The sequence below is a fragment of the Mauremys reevesii genome, linkage group 8 (genome assembly GCF_016161935.1).
Source record: "Mauremys reevesii isolate NIE-2019 linkage group 8, ASM1616193v1, whole genome shotgun sequence".
In the NCBI taxonomy this organism is placed as follows: domain Eukaryota; kingdom Metazoa; phylum Chordata; order Testudines; family Geoemydidae; genus Mauremys; species Mauremys reevesii.
This window is the reverse complement of record NC_052630.1, coordinates 55,412,000-55,416,484: the sequence shown is the minus strand read 5'-3', so window position 1 is coordinate 55,416,484 and position 4,485 is coordinate 55,412,000. Positions and strand designations below refer to the sequence as shown.

General features: G+C 44.2%; 1 protein-coding gene across 1 annotated transcript in view; it reads left to right on the top strand.

Annotated features, from left to right (window-relative positions):
- Positions 1-4,485, top strand: part of COLGALT2 (collagen beta(1-O)galactosyltransferase 2) — a 91,971-nt gene that overhangs the window by 2,110 nt on the left and 85,376 nt on the right. The gene's annotated exons all lie outside the window — the stretch shown is intronic.

Sequence of the window (4,485 nt, the reverse complement as noted above, 5' to 3'; positions counted from 1 at the left end):
AGGCGTGGCCTCTTGGATGAGGCGGGGCCTTTAAATCCCTGGCACTTTAAATCAGGATTTAAAGGGGCTGGGGCTGGGGTAGCAGCAGCTGGGAGCCCCGGGCCCTTTAAATCACCCTCAGAGCTACCAGCTGCAGAGGCGGCTGGGAGTCTATGGGGTGATTTAAAGGGCCTGGGGCTCTAGCTGCTGCTACTGGAGTGGAGCCCTGGGCCCTTTAAATCACCATCCAAGGGGGCCCTGGCCTCTGGCAGAGCTTTGAAAGGCCTGGGGCTCCACTACAGTAGCGGCAGCTGGGAGCCCCTGGCCCTGTAAATCACTGCCAGAGCCCCACGGCTGCCACCCCAGGGCTCCAGCAGCAGGGCTCACGTGGCAATTTAAAGGGCCCTGGAGGGTAGCAGCAGTGGGAGCCCCAAGCCCTTTAAATCACCACCCAAGCCATGCTGCCGGAGCCCCAGGGTAGCAGTGGCAGACAGGGGCTTGGGCGGTAATTTAAAGGGCCCAGGGCTCTGGCTGCTGCTACCACCCCGGGCTCTTTAAATCATCCCTGGAGCCCTGCTGCCAGAGCCCTGGGGTAGCGGTATGGGTGCTCTGGCGGCAAGTTAAAGGGCCCAGGGCGGTAGCAGTGGCCGAGACCCTGGCCCTTTAAATCGCTGCCTGAGCCCCGCCGCTGCTACCCCAGGGTTCCGGCAGGCTCCGGGGATGATTTAAAGGGCTGGGGCGGTAGCTGCGGCAGGCACCCCAGGCCCTTTAAATTGCCGCCTGAGCCCTGCTGCCGCTTCCCCAGGGCTTTGGCGGCAGTTTAAAGGGAGCCCCAGACCCTTTAAATTGCCACCAGGGGAAGCCAGTCCGCCTTGGTACGGTGCACTGGCTCTTGCTGGTACGTCGTACTATCGGGGCGTACTATTGGGGCGTACTTTCACCTCCGGTTATTAGAGAGACAAGGTGGAAGAGGTAACGGCTTTTATTGGACCATCTTCTGTTGGTGAAAGACAAGTTTTCAAACTACTCTGAGCTCTTCTTCAGGTCATGTTCTTTAGTTATATTGAAGTATTTGTGATGTGATGTTAGGCGTGCTTAAAGCATATATGAATAGGTGCCTTTCAGTATCTGTGTAAATCCAAAGAAATGAAATAAATAACATAGCTCAGAAAAAAGATCTGATTTCTCAGTGCTAGCTTGCTCTTAAATATTAGTATTTTGGGGATGTCCTAGAAGTAGCATTTGCCTGAGTTGGAAGGTGATCATGCTGAATAGGTGCTGGAGGGCATTGAACAGAATATATCCAATAGCATTGGCAAGATACATTAAGCGCACCATAGCTCATGAGCAGTGTGGTAATAAAATGTATTTTGTGGGAAAGGAAGAAATTGGCCTTGAATTCAGTTAGCCTGCTGGTATGTGAAGGGGAAAAAATCCTTTCTACTCAGCCAGACATTAGTTATACATGATTGGAGCAACAGAAGCTGGTAGATAGGATTCTGAGAAGTAAGAACTTTTGTGGGGCCAAGACTAAAAGTAAGAAATGCTGTTTTAGAGCTTGCACCTGATCCAAAGTCCTTTGAAGTCAATGAAAAAAATCTATTGATTTCAGTGAGCTTGGATCAATGATTCAGAAAGGAAGACTAGATTTTTAGGCCCCATCAATACCAATGGAAGCTTGCATTAAATTACTTAATCAAACATGGACAAATATCCCTACATGCATTTCAGGGAGATAGTGGTTATTGACCTTCAAATACTCTACAGGTCTCTACAGAAAATTAGTGACTAAAGAAATGATTGGTTCTAATCCTCATGTATCAAGATTTGGAAATGGGATCTCTCTTTTGTGCACTGTGGTATCAGCATAAGTGTTGCATTCTGAACTACGGACCAGCAACATGACTTAGAACCATAAACGGACATGGTAGGGGTAAATGAACAACAAATGCATGTTTTAAGGATCTGTGTGCTGGAATACTTCTCAACAATGTATCACATAGCTCATTTTAGAAGTTTGTCTCTGGGCTAGTGTGGTTTGCTAAGCATGTACTCAATTCTGCTTTCATGTCAGTGGGAATCCTAGGTTTACACTTAGTTATTAGACATGTATCAGAATAAGTTTACTAGACCTTAAACCTTGCCTGCAATTCAGCTAAATATATTAACCTGACATTAAAAGCCCCCCACATTAATGAGACAGAAGTTTAGACCTGATAACTAAACAGGATATATCAGGGGGTCTCAAACTGGGGGGCATGACCCTTCAGGGGGTTGCAAGGTTATTACGTGCAGATCACAAACTGTCAGCCTCCACCCCCAACCCCGCTTTGCCTCCAGAATTTATAATAGTGTTAAATATTTTTAAAAGTGTTTTTAATTTATAATGGGCGGGGGGGTCACACTCAAAGGCTTGCTGTGTGAAAGCCCATAGTGACAGAAGCATTCTAGGGTAGTGATTCTCAAACTTTTTTTTTCGTGTCTCACTTGAAAATTGCTGAGGGTCTCGGCAGACCACTTAATGATCTTTCCAAATGTTGTTTGTACTGTTAGTTAACTATTGTAAAGCACTTTGGATAAAAGCACTATATAAAAAAAAACCTTAATAATAATTAACATTTTTGTTCTACAAATAAAAGTGCACAATTCATATTTTAATATCAGTAGTCTTACCTTTCTAATGTGATGGATGTACCCTCTCTCCCCCACTGCAGCAGCCATCCAGATGGGCTGGGAAGGAGCGGGGTATCTCCCCTGGCACAGCGGCCACAAAGCTAAGGCTGGGAAGGAGGGCTGTCTCTCCCCGGCAGCCGCAGCCCTGGAACTGGGGAAAGTTGCCTCTTTCTCTGGCCGCGGCAGCCCTGCATGTCCCAAATTCCCGCCCCCCCTCTTCTCACACCACTGCCCCCTCCCACCTACCCTCTATACCTCCAAGACCACCACCTCACCAGGGTCTTCTCCAGGGACCAGGCACCTAATTAGTGGGGTCATACCTGTGTGGCTCCACTAATTAGGTGGGTGGCCCTTCATTCTCTCTTGTGTGGCCACCCAGGCGCGCACCTTAGAGGGAACTATCCATGGACCACCTGAATGGAGCTCATGGACCACTGGTGGTCCCCGGACCACAGTTTGAGAACCTCTGTTCTAGGGGACTGCCCATGCCATTACAATACAAGATGGCTAACAATATGGTGAGATACATTTTCAAAACTAAAGACAAGAAACTGAAAAAATGAGAGAGGCATTCTTACAAGGGGGCCCTGCACAGAGGTGGGATGTGGCTAACATTGGCAATGCCTCTGGAAAAAGTGTCCATTTTTTTAAATGAAGAAAGAAGGTCTAATGTGGGTGTGCAGTGAAAAAGGAAGTTCTATATCCTATGGATTGCCTTAGAGAAAGATTGATTGTCTGATGATATAAGGCATGAGGTAGATCTTCTTAAAGGGCTGTTCCCACTGAAGTCAATAGCAAAACGTCCACTGGTGTGAGATGGTGCTCAGAGGCATGGAGTATCCCCAGAGACTGATATGAAACAAATGAAGCTCTGCAAACAATAAGAGGAATTTTTCTGAGGTAGATTGCATTTCTGACCTACTGTGTTTGACAGAGTCCGTTTAACAGACAGGATTTACCTTTACCATACAACAAGGGTTCCCAGACTTTTTTCCCTGAGGGCCCATCTGTGCGGCTGAAATAGGCACTGTAACTCACTATTAACACTTCTTGAGGAAAATTATTAATTTTAATGATTACCTGCATATAAACTATAACACTGTAAATAAACAATGTAGATGTGTCCTTCCCATTTTAATGTAAATAATTGTAATGATAGATATCCCTAATAATATGCACTCAAAGAAATGTGTCAAGATCTTTGAAAGCAAACATTTTTAGTAAAATTACCCTTTAAAAAAATGTTGAGTGCAAAATGTGAAAACACAATGTATAAATGTACAATATATAAAACTGAACAAAAAGAAACACAACAATGTTAACAAAATTGTTAAAAAAACAAATTGTGTTATTTCTTTATTTTAAAACAAAATAGTTGTCCAACTTTGAACATTATATTGTGGTTTCAATTTTTTTGGGGTGTAAAATCTGAATTTGTGTGCTGTGTAAGTAAAGACCCAACCCTATTCTCCACTAATTAGAAAATAATCAAATATTTTAAATAAATATATTAAATAACACTTATGTTACAACACACTTGTTATATTATAACAATGGGTACTCATCCGATCCGGCAAAGGAGAATCCAAACTTCAAGTATGCATTATCATATTTTCTTACCACTTTCTTTATTTTTTTGACTGGCTCATTTCATGTAGCCGTAGATGGTCCGGGACTTTCATTATCTTCTCCACCAGTGCTCCCTTCTCATTTTCAAAAAATAAATGGATCCATGTCAGGTTGCAATACTGCTTTCCCTTTTTTACAGTTGTAAATGGCAGGTTACCTTGCAATGAAACATACCGGCGCAATTGCATTCTCCAGTCAAGCTCT